Source organism: Primulina eburnea, chromosome 5 (genome assembly GCF_022965805.1).
Source record: "Primulina eburnea isolate SZY01 chromosome 5, ASM2296580v1, whole genome shotgun sequence".
In the NCBI taxonomy this organism is placed as follows: domain Eukaryota; kingdom Viridiplantae; phylum Streptophyta; class Magnoliopsida; order Lamiales; family Gesneriaceae; genus Primulina; species Primulina eburnea.
This window is the reverse complement of record NC_133105.1, coordinates 26,324,883-26,346,510: the sequence shown is the minus strand read 5'-3', so window position 1 is coordinate 26,346,510 and position 21,628 is coordinate 26,324,883.

Below are 21,628 nucleotides of genomic sequence, written 5' to 3'. Positions count from 1 at the left end.
CCTCATTACAAGCGCATAAAATATTTAAAAGGATTTTGAAATCCATTTTAAATAAAATTTTGAAACATATTTTAAAATATTAGTTATCAAATGTCCTTCTTAGAACAACTAGCTCTATTACCAATTGAAGGATTGTTTGCAGATCACCTTGAAATGCTTCAAACAAAATATTTTCCAAGAGCTACAATAGCTACAATCCTTCGTTAAGAAACACTGATATATTTGTATATCCTTTCTAACTGAATAACCAAAAGACTAGATTAGTTTTTGCATTCATTAGTTTAGTTATTGTGAAAACTGAACCGACATATGCTCTAACTGGTTAAATAAGTTTGAAAACATTAAATAAACAGTTAAATACACAAGATATGTTCATGGATGTTCGGAGACTTCAACTGCTCCTACGTCACCTCTTCTACCACCTCGGGTAGGATTCACTTGAAAACTTTGATTTATACAACTATTTGTACAAACCCACCCAGCTTAGGACTTACCCAATACCTAACTGAACTCTTAGACTAGACTTAAGGCAGCACCTTTCAGTCAACACTTCTTTACCGTCTATGTGAGAAAGACTACATACACAAGTTTATTGTCTTTGTGCAAGACTGTATTTGAGTGGTGGTGTGTGTGTGTGTGAGAACTGATCTCTAAAAACTACCCGAAAGTGTTCTCACACACTGAGGGAAATATGCTTCTAAACTAAGCTGATAACACGTTTAAGTTTTCCCTCTGGGCTGATTCCTTCTTGTAAGCTGGTAAGTAAATAAGCGTGCCCTTTCTTTTGTTCTTCACACACTCTAGTTTATGCTCTCTCTTGTCCTCCTTGATGATGGTCTTGAGCTTGTATATAGAGAGGCATTGAAACCGTACTTCAAGACTCATCACATGTGATCGTTGCAGCTTTGAATGCGTTCCATGGTATATGTGTCTTGACTTTTCTGACATGCCTTCAGGAATCTCTCGGCTTTAATCTTTGCTGCAACGTCCATTATTGTACCTTTGATCGTACAGATATTTGTATCTTTGTGCGTAGCTGGATCCACTAAGATAAGCTTGTCTTGATCTGCAACTGAATGATTTCTAACTGATGTTCCTAACTGATAATCTGAACTGATTTTCAGTTGGACTGGTGAAATCAGTTGACCAGTCATTAAAACTGATTTCACTCTTTCAGTTTAACTGGCCAACTGGGTTCTTCATCAGTTGAACTCTTCATCATCTGGCCGAGCTTCTGAAGATCTTCTGCTGAATCATCCATCAGCTGGACAGTCGGTTAAACTGTTCTTTGATCTTTCTGTTGAACTGCATTAGTTTGGTCGATCAGTTGGTCTTTTCAGTTAACGTCTCAATAGCTTCAGTTTTATCTCGGTTAACTGATCATTTAGAAGCCTGATCAGTTCCTAGCTACCTGCGCACTAAGGTAAATCATTATAAACAAATTAGAAAGTTTTGTTAAAATCAAAATCAAGATTACGAACATCAAATGTTCCAACAATCTCCCCATTTTTGATGACCACAAAATTTGGACGGTAAAAAAAAAAATTTAAAGAGAAAAAAAATTTGGAGAAAAATTCTCTAGTTTGTGGGATGGCAGAAATAAAAGCTCCCCCTCAACAACTGAATGAAAAGATCTTAAAACAGTTTTTCAGTCCGGGGATGATTCTTAAACAAAACTCCCCCTCAGAAACTGAATTAAAAACCCCTCTTCAAAAATATAATCATTTACGTGATTAATGAAGTTTTAGTATCAATCAAGCACTTTAGGCAACAAATCTTAAGATAGCAGTTCAGTTATGTAAAGACTAACTGGATGAACAAGATGTTTATTTAATCAAATAAGCGTCCCTTGTATTATACTTCTGCACATATCAACAAATGTAAGGGAAATTGCTTTTCCACTAGCAAACTTTAAATAACATCAATCATCAGTTAGTTTACACATAACAGAACTGAATATACTGACAACTGGTCGCCTTGAATGCTGCAAAGATTTTGAGTTTCTTTTTCCAGAAGATCAGCTAATTTGCCTTGGACTTGATCTCTGTGCTGGCTAACTGGTCGAGCTAACTCAAACCGGACTCAAATGGTGCTGAACCGCATTGATCATTTATATTTGATCTGATATGGAAATTAAGCGGCGACACTTCTGATGATTAAGCTCTACTTAACTCATCAGTTTCAGATGATAGTTGGGTTTCGTTTGTTGATCAGTTGGACTGGTAGACTTTCAGTTGAAATTTTTCCCATTGAGCACTTTAGTTGAACTGCTCTCAACTGACTCTAAACCTGGAAGCTACTTAAAACAACAAAGTTGATTAATCGAGAGAAGTGGCTATGTGGGGACCCGAACGCTAATTTACGTCTTAATCATTATTATTGTCAAATATAACAATTAAGAAAAGTGGGACTAATTTTTTTTTAAAAAAATACAACTGCGGAAACGTAATGTAATCTATCTGATATACATGACAATATAAAAGTACAAGTCATGTACTACATGTCTTTATCTCAACTAGATTCAACGACTATACATCCAGTGCTGAATCCTATTCTGATTCTGGGCCCGGATCTCCACACTAACTATAATCTCTCATCCTTTTCCTGATCCCGATCATGTCCCACATGTTGTCATGCACACATGCAAACAAGACAACAGTCGGATAACTCCAGTGAAAATTATATTCCCAGTATGAATCATGTATACATGAATTTCATATTAACAAGTATAAAAGCATGAAACAGACATTTATAACATGTATCAAAATCAAAAACATAAATCGCTATCAAACTGTAAATCAAACTCTGAACATGTATCATCATCAGAAAACAAAAATCGATATCACACGGTAAATCATACTCTGTGACTCTGAGACTCTAACTCGACTCAATCCTAGTCTAGGGATCTCGATCTGAATAAGAACATACACCCACCTACACTCCCGATCGGGGTGGTGGTACGTTCTTATTCACGGACTTTGGCCCTTTCCGTATCGAATCTCAGTGATAGGAGCTGCTCTACTCCCCAACATATTGATACGACCAAACGTCTAGTGTCTTGGCGAATCAGCCACATACTGGGCACTTCCGCCTTGGCGAATCAGCCAATACTAGGCATATCAGCCCTGGCATATCCTGCCAAACCTCTGTGACAATGTGCAATGGGCCAGTGACGATTCCATCACTATCTGGCACCTCTGTCACGAGATCAATCATCTACGACTAGGCGCATCCGCCTATGACTCAATACATAAATCAATAGACCAAAGATATCAATCTCATTCAATTGCAAATATCAATGCAATAAGGTAAAGTATGTGATTTTGGGAAACTCAAGTCGAATCTAACTCGAGTTGTGCAATCCCGCATCAACATCAATTTATACCTTTCGTTTCGCTCTGTCGATCTAACTCTGTCGAAGTCTCGAACTCACTGCCTCTCAAATCAATCTGGCAATAACAATATCGCATACACTGTATCAATGTATAATTCAATTCAAGACTTGTTCTGATCAATACTCAAATCAAACGTAATCTGATCCATATCAACGATATCATGATACAATCTCAATCAATACTGAATCTGATCAAAATCAATCTACTGATGTTTCGACGGCATAACAATACAGTCTTGATAACCCCGTCAATCTCAACATCACAGATATAATACCACAACCCATGATCGATATCAATACGAATCATAATCTTCAATAATAACAGGTCATAATATCAAATCTGAACAATCTCAATCATATCGCTTCAGAAAATCATAACAATTATATAAAAAGTCCGTTCTTCGATCTGACTTCAATTATATACATATCATAATTTCAAAGCATGTCAAAACGTAACAAAACTTACGTCCTGTTGTACCTGTCATCGCTAGGAACTCGGTGTAGTGCTCGGATTTTAAATCAGACGGGCGGATCTCACGTGAAATTAAGTTACTAGCAAGAAACTTGAACTTTCCTCGGAAGCCCTTCTCGTTCCTCTCTTATCTCTATTCTAAGGAATGTCACATATATAAATAAATATATATATATATATATATATATATATATATATGTATGTATCATTGCATGAGAGAGACCATGTGGCTTAATGTGCATACTGCACGTCTCGCGCATATGCCCGACCAACATCGGCGCATATGCGCGAGACCTACGGGTCTCAGCGCTTGTGTCTCGGCAGCTCGCGTATATGTGCGCACCATCGCCGCGCATATGCGCGAGACCTACTGTCTCTGCATACCACCACTCGCGCATGTGCGCCCAACTCTCTAGACTCGGCACTCTCCTTAGGTACATCTCCCGCATATGCGCGCACACTTCTCGCGCATATGCACGAGGTCTTATGCCACTGTCGCGCATAAGCGAGGTGCTCTATCCTCGCACATTGCTTCGCGTCTTCGTACGTCTTTCCTGTCTATTTCTGGTTCGATCCATTCCGCCTATAATCACATCAATTATCACCAAAACATTTCAATTTACGGTAATCAAAATCTTGGGCCTTACAGGCTACAACGTTAGTTGCTTAGTCAGGAACCTTCTCTCTCCTGATAACAAACGCATAAAATATTTAAGAGGATTTTGAAATCCATTTTAAATAAAATTTTGAAACATATTTTAAAATATCAGTTTTCAAATGTCTTTCTTCGAACAACTAGCTCTGATACCAATTGAAGGATCGTTTGCAGATCACCTTGAGGTGCTTCAAACAAAATATTTTCCAAGAGCTACAATAGCTCGTGTTTTAAGAATGTATACACCGATGAAATTAGATCGAGTTTGGTATAGAGCCAAACGGAAAACACTCGAAATAATCCTTCGTTAAGAAACATTGATATATTTTTATATCCTGTGTAACTGAATAACCAAAAGACTAGATTAGTTTTTGTATTCATTAGTTCAGTTATGGTGAAAACTGACGGATGCTCTAATTGGTTAAATCAGTTTGAAAACATTAATTAAATAGTTAAATACACAAGATATGTTTATGGATGTTTGGAGTCTTCAACTGCTCCTATGCCACCCCTTCTACTACCTCGGGTATGATTCACTAGAAGACTTTGATTTACACAACTACTTATACAAACCCAATCAGCTTAGGACTTACCCAATGCCTAACTGAACTCCTAGACTATACTGAAGGTAGCACCTTTCAGTAAACACTTCTTTACCGTCAATGTGAGAAAGACTACATACACAAGTTTATTGTCTTTGTGCAAGATTGTATTTGAGTTGTGGTGTGTGTGTGTGAGAACTGATCTCTGAAAACTACCCGAAAGTGATTTCACACACTGAGGGAAATATGTTTCTAAACTAAGTTGATAACACGTTTAAGTTTTCCCTCTGGGCTGATTGCTTCTTGTAAGCTGGTAAGTAAATAAGCGTGCCCTTTTTTTGTTTTTCACACACTCTAGTATATGCTCTCTCTTGTCTTCCTTGCTGATGGTCTTGAGCTTGAGCTTGTGTATATAGAGGCATTGTGACCGTACTTCAAGACTCATCACATGTGACCGTTGCAGCTTTGAATGCGTTCCTTGATATATGTGTCTTGACTTTTCTGACATGCCTTCAGGAATCTCCCGGCTTTAATCTTTGCTGCAACTTCCATTATTGTACCTTTGATCGTACAGATATTTGTATCTTTGTGCGTAGCTGGATCCACTAAGATAAGCTTGTCTTGATCTGCAACTGAATGATTTCTAACTGATGTTCCTAACTGATCATCTGAACTGATTTTCAGTTGAGTGGTGTAATCAGTTGACCCGTCACTCAAACTGATTTCACTCTCTCAGTTTAACTGGTCAACTGGGTTCTTCATCAGTTGAACTCTTCATCATCTGGCTGAGCTTCTGAAGATCTTTTGCTGAATCATCCATCAGCTGGACAGTCGGTTAAACTGTTCTTTGATTTTTCAGTTGCACTGATTTAGTTTGGTGGATCAGTTGGTCTTTTCCGTTAACGTCTCGATATCTTCAGTTTTACCTCGCTTAACTGATCAGTTTGAAGCCTGATCAGTTCCTAGCTACCTGCGCACTAAGGTAAATCATTAGAAACAAATTAGCAAGTTTTGTTAAAATCAAAATCAAGATTACGAACATCAAATGTTCCAAAAATCTCCCCATTTTTGATGACCACAAAACTTGGACGGTTAAAACAATTTTTTAAAGAGAAAAAAAAATTTAGAGAAAAATTCTCCAGTTTGTGGGATGGCAGAAATAAAAGCTCCCCCTCAACAACTAAATGAAAAGATCTTAAAACAGTTTTTCAGTCCGAGGGATGATTCTCAAACAAAACTCCCTCTAAGAAACTGAATTAAAAACTCCTCTTCAAAAATATAATCATTTACATGATTAATGAAGTTTTAGTATCAATCAAGCACTTTAGGCAACAAATCTTAAGATAGCAGTTAAGTTATGTAAATGCTAACTGAATGAACAAGATGTTTATTTAATCAAATAAGCGTCCCTTGAATTATACTTCTACACATATAAAAAAATGTAACTGAAATTGCTTTTACACTAGCACACTTTAAATAACATCAATCATCAGTTAGTTTACACATAACAGAACTGAATATACTAACAACTGGTCACCTTGAATGCTTTGAATGCTGCAAAGATTTTGAGTTTCTTTTTCCAGAAGATCAGCTAATTTTCCTTGGACTTGATCTCTATGCTGGCTAACTGGTCGTGCTGACTCAAACTGGACTCAAATGGTGTTGAACCGCATTGATCATTTTTATTTGATCTGATATAGAAATTAAGCGATGGAACTTCTGATGATTAAGCTCTACTTAACTCATCAGTTTCAGATGGTAGTTGGGTTTCGTTTGTTGATCAGTTGGACTGGTAGACTTGCAGTTGAAATTTTGCCCGTTGAGCACTTTAGTTGAACTGTTGTCAGCTGAACTCTAAACCCTGCAAGCTACTTAAAACAAAAAAGTTAATTAATCGAGAGAAGTGGATACAACGTTAGTTGCTGAGTCAGGAACCTTCTCTCTCCTCATAACAAGCACATAAAATATTTAAGAGGATTTTGAAATCCATTTTAAATAAAATTTTGAAACATATTTTAAAATATTAGTTATCAAATATCCTTCTTAGAACAACTAGCTCTGATACCAATTGAAGGATCGTTTGCAGATCACTTTAAAATTCTTCAAACAAAATATTTTCCAAGAGCTACAATAGCTACAATCCTTCGTTAAGAAACACTGATATATTTGTATATCCTGTGTAACTGAATAACCAAAAGACTAGATTAGTTTTTGCATTCATTAGTTCAGTTATGGTAAAAATTGAACCGACGGATGCTCTAACTGGTTAAATCAGTTTGAAAACATTAACTAAATAGTTAAATACACAAGATATGTTTATGGATGTTCGGAGACTTCAACTGCTCCTACGTCACCTCTTCTACCACCTCGGGTAGGATTCACTAGAAGACTTTGATTTATACAACTACTTGTACAAACCCACCCAGCTTAGGACTTACCCAATGCCTAATTGAACTCCTAGACTAGACTGAAGGCAGCACCTTTCAGTCAACACTTCTTTACCGTCTATGTGAGAAATACTACATACACGAGTTTATTGTTTTTGTGCAAGACTGTATTTGAGTGGTGGTGTGTGTGTGTGAGAGAACTGATCTCTGAAAACTATCCGAAAGTGTTCTCACATATTGAGGGAAATATGCTTCTAAACTAAGCTGATAACACGTTTAAGTTTTCCCTCTGGGCTGATTCCTTCTTGTAAGCTGGTAAGTAAATAAGTGTGCCCTTTCTTTTGTTCTTCACACATTCTAGTATATGCTCTCTCTTGTCCTCCTTGCTCATGGTCTTGAGCTTGTATAGAGAGGCATTGAGACCGTACTTCAAGACTCATCACATGTGATCGTTGCAGCTTTGAATGCGTTCCTTGGTATATGTGTCTTGACTTTTCTGACATGCCTTCAGGAATCTCTCGGCTTTAATCTTTGCTGCAACGTCCATTATTGTACCTTTGATCGTACAAATATTTGTATCTTTCCGCGTAGCTGGATCCACTAAGATAAGCTTGTCTTGATCTGCAACTGAATGATTTCTAACTGATGTTCCTAAGCTTGTATTTGAGTGGTTGTGGCGGTGGTGTGTGTGTGTGTGTGAGAACTGATCTCTGAAAACTTCCCAAAATTTTTCTCATACACTGAGAGAAATATGCTTCTAAACTAAGCTGATAAAAAGTTTAAGTGTTCGCTCTGGGCTGATTGCTTCTTTTAAGCTGATAAGTAAATAAGCGTGCCCTTTCTTTTGTTCTTCACACACTCTAGTATATGCTCTTTCTTGTCCTCCTTGCTGATGGTCTTGAGCTTGTATATACAGAGGCAGCATTGAGACCGTACTTCAAGATTCATCACATGTTATCGTTGCAGCTTTGAATGCGTTCCTAGGTATATGTGTCTTGACTTTTCTGACATGCCTTCAGGAATCTCTCGGGTTTAATGTTTTCTGTAATGTTTTCTATTGTACCTTTGATCATACAGATATTTGTATCTTTGTGTATAGCTGAAATCCACTAAGATAAGCTTGTCTTGATCAGCAACTGAATGATCCATAACTGATGTCCATAACTGATCATCTGAACCGATCTTCAGTTGGACTGATGAAATCAGTTGACTCGTCAGTCAAACTGATTTCACTCTTTCAGTTGAACTGGTCAGCTGGGTTCTTCATTAGTTGAACTCTTCATCAGCTGGTCGGGCTTCTGAAGATCTTCTACTGAATCATCCATCATCTGGACAGTCAGTTCAACTGTTATTTGATCTGTCAGTTGAACTGATTTAGTTTGGTCGATCAGTTAGTATTTTTAGTCAACGTCTCGATAGCTTCAGTTTTACCTCTCTTAACTGATCAGTTAGAAGCCTGATCAGTTCCAAGCTACCTGCGCACCAAGATAAATCATTAGAAACAAATTAGCAAGTTTTGTTAACTTCAAAATTAAGATTGCGAACATGAAATGTTCCAACAATTTCCTTGTAGTGCCCAAACTCAGTACACGTATAACTCATGCATTTATTTAATTATTAAAGCATTTATTTAAGTTTAAATGGAGTTTTAACCATGTATGATTTATTTACATACCTTATTTTAAATTAATTATGTTTGTGTGATGCATGTTTAAATTTTTTTCGAGTTTCATATTCCAGGCGATTACTCGAGGCGGGATCGAGGAAAAGAGACCGGTGATGATTTTGGCGATTTTAAAGGTGGCATTTTATTTTAAGTGGAGTTTGGGGCATTTTAACCAATCTATTAAGATGTTAGTATTTAAAGCCTAATTTATTTATTTAGTAAATTAAGAGTTTGAAACTTTTAAAATTAGCACTTTTGTGTGTTTTAATTTAAATTAGAGATTTTATTAAAGTTGAGGGAGAGTTAGTATTTTCTTTTTTTTTTTTAAATTTGTTGCTAATTAATAATTAAGTAAATTTTAGTCTCCCTAATTTACTAATCATACGCACACACATTTTTACACACACTAAAAAGCGCCTAAACACACACACTCACCTCACTATTCAGATTTTTATTTTTAGAGAGCGAAAACTAGGGTTCTTACTCCTAGAAGCAGCCGCCCACTTCCCCATTAATTCCCAGCAATTTTGTGTGTTTTTTTAAAATATTTTAGCGCCACGTTAGACCCGAATTAATCCTCACGTCATCTCCACTTCGGTATCGTCGTCACTGTAATTCTGTTTTGAGAGAGTTTTTAGATCTGAAAACTCGTTTTTACTGTTATTTCTGCATCAATATCGTCATATTATGTGTCATGTTATTTTTATGCGTAAAATTTTGTGTATGATGTTCGTCGTTTGAGCAGAAAATAGTTTGGATCAGTTTTGAGAGAATTTTTAGATCTGAAAACTTGTTTTTACTGTCTTTTCAAATACTGTGATTTTTTGGTCGTGAATCTGAGAAAACGTTCAACGTAAAAATTGTAGATCTTTTTGATACATTCGATTTGATATAAAATTAGAAATATTTGGGTAACAATTGAGTGAGTTATGATCGTTTTTGTGGGACTGCTCAAATTGCGTTTCCTGAAAATTATGTTAGTGATATGTTCTTGAAGTTATTTGTTGCAGGCTTCAGTCGGGCATCGACGGGCTTGTGCTACTGCATTTATATATGTTATGGGATGTATTTAGGTGTTATTTGGTGGTTCTTTTGGGTCGGGATTGGCTTGGGATGTAATAGAAGTCGTAGGAAGCGAAACGATGTCGAATTATGGGTTATTGTTGTATTAAAGTTACTTGTCAAAGTTTGGGAACGTTCGGGGTGTTTTTATGAGTTTGAATCAATGTAATAACATCCTAGGATGAGTCTTGAAGTGTTGGTTCATGGTCCTTAGGCTTGGATTGAAAGGGTGAATGAATAAGTTAGTGAATTTTCGTGAGTTTGCAAGTCCAGTGCCTACTCTGACCCCTACACGGAGTCCGTGTCTGTTTTCCTTCAAAAATACGAAATTACAGTGCCTACCCGGACCCGTACACGAACCCATACACGGAGTCCGTGTACCCCCTTTAAAAAAAAATTTAAAAAAAAATTATTTTTTTATTTTTTTAGGATTTGCTTCGTGGTTCTATATCATGGTTTAGCACCATGGTTAAAATTTATTTATGTAAAAATATAGGATTTGTTTTGTGGTTTTATGTCATGGTTTAGTACGATGAGTAAACGAGGTCAAGTCCGGAGCGAACTAGAATGTCATAAGTTACTTATTCACTTTGGTGGTGAGCTCGAGTACCTACGTCTAAGACATGCAAGTTAAGTATTTAAAATTCATGTTAGTATCTGCAGTAGCGGCCCCAAGTGAGATCCAACGAATCCCTCAACGCCAAGTAAGTATGTTGACGTGCAAAAGAAAATATTTCAAGTTTTTGAGGTATGCTAAATGTCTTGTGACCAAATTATGAATGGGTTTGGAAGTCGGTGAACGTGGCCGAGGACCTCTCCACCCCGATAAATTATGAACGAGTTTAGATCAAGATTGGAAAGTGTTAAATTATGAACGGGGACTAATCCGTCCGTTAAATTATGAACGGGGATCTCATGTATGTGGCAGTGGATATGACCCTGTCAGCCCAGTACTGTGGTTTAGTCTGATCAGGCGAAATATGTTATGGGTCACTTGATTTGAAACATCCTCTACGCAAAATGATGAAGTTATGTATGTTCAAGTATGCAAGCATGTTTAAGAAAAGTTTATGTTGATGGCACCTCTAAGTATGTATGTACGATGTTCAGTTTTTAATATGCAAGTTCAAGTTTTAAGTATGTACGTTCTATTTTAAAGTTGTATGTGGATTTTATTACGTAGTACTCGTTATCTCCAGTTTATACGAGTTGAGTATTTAGACTCACTAGACTTGATCGATGCAGGTGAGGATGTTTATGAGGTGACAGGAGGTGGGGACCAAGGAGCAGGCTTGGACTGAGCGGAAGGCTAAACCCAAAGACCGCCATTTTTTTAAGTATTTATAAAAATGTTCAAATACTTTTGTCAAACTCTATTTTAGATCTTTGATGAGACGTACATTTCATTTTATCAAATTTTGAATGCTCGCGTTTTTATTTAAGAAAAAATTTTAATTCTTCCGCAAAATTTAGTAGTAAAAAGTACGGTACATTACACTCCCTCTTTTTGATGATCACAAAACCTGGACAGTTAAAACAATTTTTTGAAGAGAAAAAAAAATTCTTCAGTTTGTGGGATGACAGATAAAAGCTCCCCCTCAACAACTGAATGAAAAGATTTGAAAACATTTTTTCAGTTCGAGGGATGATTCTTAAAAAAAAAACTCCCCCTCAGAAACTGAATTAAAAACTCCCCTTCAAAAATATAATCATTTACGTGATTAATGAAGTTTTAGTATCAATCAAGACTTTAGGCAACAAATCTTAAGATAGAAGTTCAGTTATATAATGGCTAACTGGATGAACAAGATGTTTATTTAATCAAATAAGCGTCCCTTGTATTATACTTCTGCGCATATCAACAAATGTAAGAGAAATTGCTACTCCACTAGCAGACTTTAAATAACATCAATCATCAGTTAGTTTACACATAGTAGAACTGGATATACTAACAACTCGTCGCTTTGAATGCTTTGAATGCTTCACAGATTTTGAGTTTCTTTTTCCAGAAGATCAGCTAATTTGCCTTGGACTTGATCTCTGTTCTGGCTAACTAGTAGAGCTGACTTGAAACATATTTTAAAATATCAGTTTTCAAATGTCCTTCTTAGAACAACTAGCTCTGATACCAATTGAAGGATCGTTTGCAGAGCATCTTGATGTGCTTCAAACAAAATATTCTCCAAGAGCTACAATAGTTCGTGTTCTAAGAATGTATACACCGATGAATTAGATCGAGTTTGATATAGAGCCAAGCGGAAAACACTCGAAATAATCCTTCGTTAAGAAACACTGATATATTTGTATATCATGTGTAACTGAATAACCAAAAGACTAGATTAGTTTTTGCATTCATTAGTTCAGTTGTGGTGGATGCTCTAACTGGTTAAATCAGTTTGAAAACAATAGTTAAACAGTTAAATACACAAGATATGTTTATGGATGTTCGGAGACTTCAACTGCTTATATGTCACCCTTTCTACCACCTCGGATAGGATTCACTAGAAGACTTTGATTTATACAACTACTTGTACAAACTCACCCAACTTAGGACATACTCAATGCCTAACTGAACTCCTAGACTAGACTAAGGAAGCACCGTCTATGTGAGAAAGACTACATACACAAGTTTATTTTCTTTTTGCAAGACTGTATTTGAGTGGTGGTGTGTGTGTGTGTGTGAACTGATCTTTGAAAACTACCTGAAAGTATTCTCACACACTGACTTGCATTTCTTAATCAATGAAAGAATAAGGAGTGGAGGTGAGGATAGGTCCGTTAGGCCGGGATTTACTTTAAAGAAGTGCTGGGTGCCTTGAAAAATGATAGTTGAGGTAAAGGAGAAGAAAACAAAAAATTTTCATGAAAAAGATTGTTGTTACAATGGGGTTGGTGTGCATTATAGTGGAAGGAATATAAAGTATGATAGGGAATTTAGGGCCAAAAGGCCAGAGAACCAGTACCTCAGAAGGAGTGTTTTTTGGGTTGGCAAATGGCGAGAGAAGAAGTGACCCGTAGGTATTCCAAAAGATAATGCAGAGGCCAGCACCTCCAGGCTCTGATAGAAAATATGAAAAGAAACCCGTTTTGTTGTCCCTCCCGGAGTAAGCCCCGACGGCGTATGGAAGCGGGTAGAACTTCCAAAGTTCCCAAAACCTCTTTCTCGGACTGGAAAACGATGTTTGTTGAGAGAAAAAGCTATTGTGTGCATCTCTAAGATGGAGGAATCACTAAAAAAGAAGAAAAAATTTGGGAGGAAGGCTACTGAAGATAATGAGGAAAAAGGTGACGACTTGTTATAAGAGGAAGACAGTGAACTAGTCAAGAAGGCTACTTTCAAGGTGGGACAGATTTTCGTTTCATTTGAGTGTGCCACTGGCTCGTTAATGTTGCCAGAGGAGTTTAAACGCAAAAGGAAGTCCAAACCCGATGTATCCACAGGAAACCAAAGTGTTACGAAATCCATTCAAACCAATATTTTGAATGATTGCATTGGTGTTCTTGTGGATGAAGAGCAAGAGTGTTGATGAAGCGACCTACCAATGAGATGACTAAATATATAAAACCACTCTATATCATAGCGCATGTTAATGGAAAGCCGTTGTCTAGGGTACTGATAGATAATGGGTCTGCTGTGGAAGAATGTAAAAGACTTGATTCCTACCAATGCCGTGGAAGCTAGATACTATGAAAGAGCTTTTGGTCCAATTAAGTTTCGTAACTACAAGGTGCATGGACAACTAGGAGCGGCGTACATGGAAACTCAAAAGGTTAAAGAAGCAGTTGAGAAGGTTCTCAAACCTATTGCCATGGTCTCTCCTAGACCTATGGTCCTACCTATTATCAAGGAGGTTGATGACTAAGTTCACTAAAGAAGAAATGGAAGTCGCTGAAACTTCCAAGTGGAAAGACAAAATGCAGCAGCTCGTGATGAAGTGCAGCCTTAGGAGTTGTGGGATATCAATGGGGATGGAGTAATGTTTGAGGAGGAATATGGAGGTAGCAAGGAAGAAGAGTTAAAAATGGAGAATTTAATCTTAGCTCCGGCTCAGATGAAAGATCGACAGCCGGAGATAGGTGGTTCATAAAAATGGAATAGATGAGAAGTATTGTACATAGTAGGCTGGATGACCACTTTGGTTAATTTTGTAATATTGACTTACAAGAAGTTTCTGTAAATATGTGAGGAATATGCTTTTAAGACATTCCTTGCTGAAGTTTTTCGTAAATAATGATGGAGCATTTGTGAATAAATACAAATGATTGCTCATGGAACCCGATGTAGTTGATGTATTTTGAGAGGAATATTTGTTGTATTGGTTGGTCATATTGATGAAAATGAAGGTCGTTTAGTGCATATCTTGAAACTTTGGTGAGCTTTATTTGAAAAATGTTGTTTAGACGTTTTTTGGTGACAAATGTTGACTTGCGGTATTTGCGCCAATATTTAGGGTGCTCAATTTTTTAGAAAATTTTGGCAGAGTTTCCTTTATAAATGTAATATGCCAAAAATATAAATGCCTGCAAACAAATCCCAAACAATATATACAAATACAACAATGTATTTTAACAACAAAGTTAAGCTTTTTAGCCACTTTCCAACATTCATGAAACAAAACAAGGTAAGACAAATTATGGTAAAAAAGTGAAAAAAGTACATCTACTATCCCTAGCTGATAAGTGCAAGAATTGTACTTAATTTATATGTTAATCATTTTGATCTATGCTTTCGAATAGAATTACGCTTGGTTTTTGTTGTTTTTTGTGTCGTGCAGGGGATAAACAATTAGTTGATGGTTTAGAGCAATCAGAAATAATTTTGAGCGTGAAACTGCGATAGACGAGAGCCGCAACGCCAAAAAAAGCGCCACAACGCTCATTTATGCGAGAGACAAGCGAGGCACTTCATTGCCAAAGACCAAGCGCCTACGCGCTGCCCAACAAGCGCCATGGCGCCAAACTGCCGAAGAGTAAGCGCCTAGGCACTGCAGCGCCGTGGCACCTACATCAGCAAACCACAGGCGCCTAGGCGCCACTTGCTCAGTGCCGCGGCGCCAATGACGGCGAAACAAGATTAAATGGGCTTCAACTCACGGCCCGACGTGGAGGAATAAAAAGAAATGGAGGGTTCAGAACACAGGACGCCGTTTTTGGAGAGAAAAAAGACAGGAGAGCAGGCACGAACGCGAGACGAATATCCAGAGTATGAAGAACGATCACAAATACGAAGAGCGGCGGATCTAGGGATGGAGAAGACACTTCGGATTTGTCATCCATTCTTTTGTTTTTATATTTTCGTGTATTTTGATGTCTAAATTTTTGAACAGGCGTTGTTTTTTTTAGATTTCATCATGAAGTAATTTCCTAATCTAGAGAATGTCGTAGCTTCGTTGATAATGATTTGACTCGTTTTTCTATATGATTGAATTCCTTCTCGTTTAACTGTGTTTCTTTGTATTGTTTTGACTGCAATTTACTGGCCATAAATTGTGCGTTATCTGATTGATTCTACAACTCGGGAGAGGGACAAGAATTATAGATCATTAGAAACACAAGCGTTGAATGTTTATATCGTTCGGAAAGCGTATAACTTTAGCGTGGCTTAGGTAAGAACATTGTTTGAATTTATCATTTAAATTTAGATTCTTATTAGGAATGTTTGAATCAAGATTTGCATGATACGGTTTATTCGTCATTTGGAAGGGGGAATAAAATAATTAAGTTTTCTTGGCCATTAAATAATTTGAATTCATAAATATAAACTTAACTGGGAATAATCATCGTAGAAACTTAGTGAAATCATTTCTCTAGATGTTTTCTCTCAGTGTTGTTTCTCAACTCGGTGATTATATTTACTTATGTGTTTTAAATTAATTCGTTTAAGTACACCAAACATATTACTAAATTTTCTAGATAAAGTCGAAACTATTCTGATTACAAGTATTGATATATATTTATATACACACTCCTCGTGGGATCGACACTTATACTCAAAAACACATTTTACTATAACTTGACGTCATGCGCTTGCGAGCAATCAAGAAAACACGCAACAAGTTTTTGGCGTCGTTGCCGGGGAGTGTAAAAATTTGAATTTATATCAGTATTGTTACCAATTAGTCTAGATTTTAATTTAGAGATTTATTTTATTTTATTTTACATTTGTTGTGTTGTTCATTTTTTTCTGCTAGACACTGTATGCTAAGATGGGAAAACCCAGACTTGCTGATTTTTTATCACGAGATCGAAAGAACTGCGAGAAGATTAAAAAAAGCAAGAAGAGAAGATATCCAAGCAACGGCTGAACACAGAGAGAATGACAGACACATCCCGCCAGAGGCTATACCTATCAGAGATCACTTCCGACCACTGATCAACACTCATTATTCTGGCATTGCCCGAGGGACCATCAACGCCAATAATTTCGAGCTGAAGCCTGCATTGATAAATATGGTTCAATAGAACCAATTCCCATGAACTGCCACTGCTGATCCTCACATTCATTTGAGAACTTTCTTGGAGATAATGGATACGGTAAAAATTAATAATGTTCGTGATGATATTATTAGATTGCATTTGTTTCCATTTTCTCTCAGGGACCAAGCAAGATGATGGCTCCAATCTCTTCCCTTGGGAAGTATCACGACATGGCAGGAGCTGGCGATGAAATTTTTGGCAAAATACTTCCCCCCTGCAAAGTCTGCACAGTTGAAGATTGAGATTAGCACTTTCAGGCAAACTGATTTTGAGCAGTTGTACGAGGCATGGGAAAGATACAAGGAATTGTTGAGAAAGTGCCTGAACCACAGCTTCGAAGACTGGGTGCAAATTGAATTATTCTACAACGGTCTAAATGGGCAAACACGAGGAACAGTGGATGCAGTAGCTGGTGGCACGATCTTTGCCAAATCTCCTGAGCAAGCTTATGACTTTCTTGAGAAGATTACTATAAATAGCTACCAGTAGGTCGTCTGAGAGGTCAGGAGTAAAGAGGACATCGGGAGTTTATGCTATGGATCCTATTACATCACTCACTGCACAGGTTTCTGCATTGACCACACAAATAGCAGGGATGAATAATGTGAGCACATCAGAAATTAAGGATCCATCGATTGTTGTTGAAGAACCATCTTTACCTAAAGAAGCTCAGTATATCAGCAACAAAAATTTTGGTGGCTTTGGAGGATATCGATGTAACCCTCCCCCTAACACTTACCATCCTGGTTTGAAAAATCACGGAAATTTTTCATATGCGAATAATAAAATGTGTTGAATCCTCCACCGGGGTTCAATGAGGTTTCAACACATCAAAAGGGGAAGGAAAGCCTTCATTTGAGGATTTGGTAGGAACGTTTGTTGCCGAGTCTGGAAAAAGAATGGCAAGGACTGAGTCTCGTCTTGACAATATGGAGACTTACATGGGAAATATGGGTGCCACAATGAAATCTTTGGAGACGCAAATTGGGAAGTTGGCCAACGCCCTGAGAGATCAGAACATGGGTCAATTTCCTAGTTACACAGAAGTTAATCCAAAAGAGCAGTGCAAGGCAGTCACGTTAAGGAGTGGAAAGGAACTGGAGGTACAAAGTCCCAAAGAGAGAGTGGAAAGTGAGAAGACAGTTGAGAGGGTTAAACTGAGGGATCCAAAGCTGAAGTTGAAGTTGAACAACCTCCAGTATTTAAGCCTACTCTTCCATATCCTCAGAGCTTCAAAAAGAAGAATTTGGATGATCAGTTTGCAAAATTCTTAGAGATTTTTAAAAAGATACACATTAACATACCATTTGCTGATGCCTTGGAGAAAATGCCGAATTATGCAAAATTTATTTTAGATGTGATGTTTAAAAAAAGGAAGCCGCAGGAGTTTGAGACTATGAAGCTGACTGAAGAGTGTAGCGCCATTCTGCAAAAGAAACTACCAAAAAAATTAAAAGATCCAGTGAGTTTTACTATTCCTTGCTTTATTGGTTGTTCTAAATGTAGTAAAGCTTTATGTGACTTAGGAGCAAGTATTAATTTGATGTCATTTTCTATTTACAGGGAACTGGAGCTTGGAGAGGTCAAACCAACCACTATCACTTTACAGCTTGTAGAAAGAAGTCTCGAGACCATTCTTGGCGGCTGGAAGGGCATTGATAGACGTGCATAAGGGTGAACTCACTTTGAGAGTTGGCGGAGAAGCATTGATTTTTAATATCTATCATGCCATGAAGGGATCAAATGAGGTAAGCACTTGTAAAAGCATTGATGTTATAGACTCATGTATGTCTCTTGAATGTGCAGGAACTGGGATCCTTTGGAGAGCTGTTTGATAGGTGCTGCAGGAACTGTTGATTAATATTATTGGGAATTGAGAGAGCAACTTTTAGCTCTTGAGGAGTTACCAAAGGTGAAGGAAGCCCCACGGGAGACATTGGAAGAAGAAAAGTGTTCAGAGATAATACATTCATCACCTGTTTGAAGGAATTATCAAGCCATCTTTGTTATGCTTTCTTGGGTGAGAAGTCGACATATCCGGTAATTATTTCTTCTTCTCTTACTTTAGATGAAAAAGAGAAATTGTTGAGAAAATTTAAAACTGAATTTGGGTGGTTGATTTCTGATATCAAAGGGATTAGTCCCACCATATGCATGCATAGGATTTTAATGAAAGAGTCATATGCTCCTTATGCGGATCATCAGAGGAGGCTATATCCAGCCATGAAAGAGGTAGTAAAAAATGAAGTGTTGAAATTGTTAAATGTTGGAGTTATATATGTTATTTCTGACAGTAGTTGGGTATCTCCTGTGCAAGTAGTGCCTAAAAAGGGTGGAATGACTGTGGTAAAAAATGACAACGATGGACTAATATCTACTCGTACCGTGACTGGATGGCGAGTATGTATTGATTATAGGAAATTGAACAATGCCACACGTAAAGATCATTTTCCATTAACTTTTATTGATCAAATGCTTGATAGACTTGCTGGTTATTGTCATTATTGCTTTTTAGATGGTTATTCAGGTTGTAACCAAATTGCTATAGCGCCAGAAGACCAGGAGAAGACTACTTTCACGTGTCCCTATGGCACGTTCGCTTTTAGGAGAATGCCTTTTGGGCTTTGCAATGCACCTGCTACTTTTCAGAGGTGTATGATGGTCATATTTGCAGACATGGTGGAAGACATCATGGAAGTCTTCATGGATGATTTCTCGGTATTTGGCTCTTCATTTGATCAATGTTTACATAACCTTTCTCTCGTTTTGCAGAGATTTCAAGAAAAGAACTTAGTTCTTAATTGAGAGAAGTTTTATTTTATGGTCCAAGAGGTATTGTTCTTGGAGATAAAGTATCTTCTAAGGGATTAGAGGTAGACAGGGCCAAAGTGGTTGCAATCGAAAAACTTCCACCACCAAAGAATATCAAAGGGATTAGGAGTTTCTAAAGACATGATGGGTTTTATCGTAGATTTATCAAAGATTTTTCTAAGATTACTAAACCTTTGTGTAATTTGCTTGAAAAGAATCCACCTTTATTTTTTATGATGATTGTCTGCAGGCATTTGAGAAGATCAAGAAGGCGTTGGTGACAGCACCAATCATGATAGTGCCAGATTGGAAGAAGCTCTTCGAGTTGATGTGCGATGCCAGTGATTATGCAGTGGGTGTGGTGTTGGGCCAAAGGCGTAATAAATTTTTTTGATCAATCTACTATGCAAGTCGAACCATGGATGCTTCCCAGCAAAATTACACAACTTCTGAAAAAGATATGCTTGCAGTAGTGTTTGCATTTGACAAGTTTAGACCTAAGTTGGTTGGCACAAAGATAATTGTTTTCACTGACCATGCAACTATTCGATACCTATTTGCCAAGAAGGATGCAAAACCACGCTTGATAAGGTAGATTTTGCTGCTCCAAGAATTTGAATTTGAAGTGAAAGATAGGAAAGGGTGTGAAAATAAAGTGGCCGACCACTTGTCAAGGCTCGAACTTGAAGATAAACAAAAATGAATGAACCATAAAAGAAGCATTTCCAAATGAACAGTTGTTTGAGGTAAATTCTGTACTCCCTTGGTTTGCTGATATAACTAATTTTTTGTCTTGTGGTACTCTTCCTCCAGATTTGAATTCTCACCAAATGAAGAATTCTTTCATGAAACAAAGTTTTACCTATGGGATGATCCATATGTCTTCAAGAGATGTGCTGATCAGATGATTAGAAGATGCGTAGCGGAGGAAGAAGCGAAAGTTATTCTTGAACAATGCCACTCATCACCATACGGTGGCCACTTTGGAGCATCAAGAACAGCAGCAAAGGTATTACAATCTAGTTTTTATTGGCCTACTTTGTTCAAAGAGAGTTATAACTTAGCTAAGTCATGTGATAGATGCCAAAGGTTTGGCAATATTTCTAGACACCATGAGTTTCATTGACCAATATTTTGGAAGTTGAACTTTTTTTATTTGGGGTATTGAATTCATGGGACCATTCCCATCTTCTTTTGGTCAATCTTATATTTTGCTTGCTATGGATTATGTATCGAAAGGGGTGGAAGCAATTGCCACCAATAATAATGATGCTCGAGTGGTTGCTAAGTTTGTGCATAGGAACATCTTCACAAGGTTTGCGACATCAAGAGCCATAATTAGTGATGAAGGTACACATTTTTTAATAAAATCTTTAACTCACTTTTGGCTAAATATGATATGAAGCATAAGGTGACCCTGGCATACCACCCACAAGCAAATGGACAAGCCAAAGTTTCCAACTGGGAGATTAAGCAGATATTGGAGAAAACGGTGAAGACAAACCGAAAGGATTGGGCACTGAAGCTGGATGATGCCTTATGGGCGTACAGAACTTCATACAAGACGCCTATTGGATGTCACCTTATAGGTTGGTCTTTGGTAAGGCCTGTCACTTACCACTGGAATTGGAACACAGAGCTTTCTGGGCTGTGAAAAAGCTCAACTTTGACATAGAAGCATCTAGTGAGCAGCGGCTATTGCAATTGAATGAGATGGAGGAATTCATAAATGATGTTTAAGAGAATGAAAAGATCTACAAGGAGAAAACCAAGAAGTGACACGACAAACATATCTTGCACGGGAATTTCAAACCGGGACAACAAGTACTATTATTCAATTCTCGTGTAAAGTTGTTTCCTGGTAAGCTAAATTCGCGTTGGTCAGGACTATTTGTTGTGGAAACAGTGTATCCTCATGGGGCTATCGAGCTAAGGTGCAATGATGGAAGAACTTTCAAGGTGAATGGACAGCGGATTATGCAACGCCCCGAAAATTTAAAGGTCCACGCAAACCACATGCATATAAGTTATTAAATTCCTTTGTATTTTAATTAATTGTTTTAATTGCATGGATTAATTTTTTTGTGCATAATTACATGTTTAAAATATATTTTCTACATGATTGCATTAAAATGTATTTTAAGGGTTATTCGAGTTGCGAT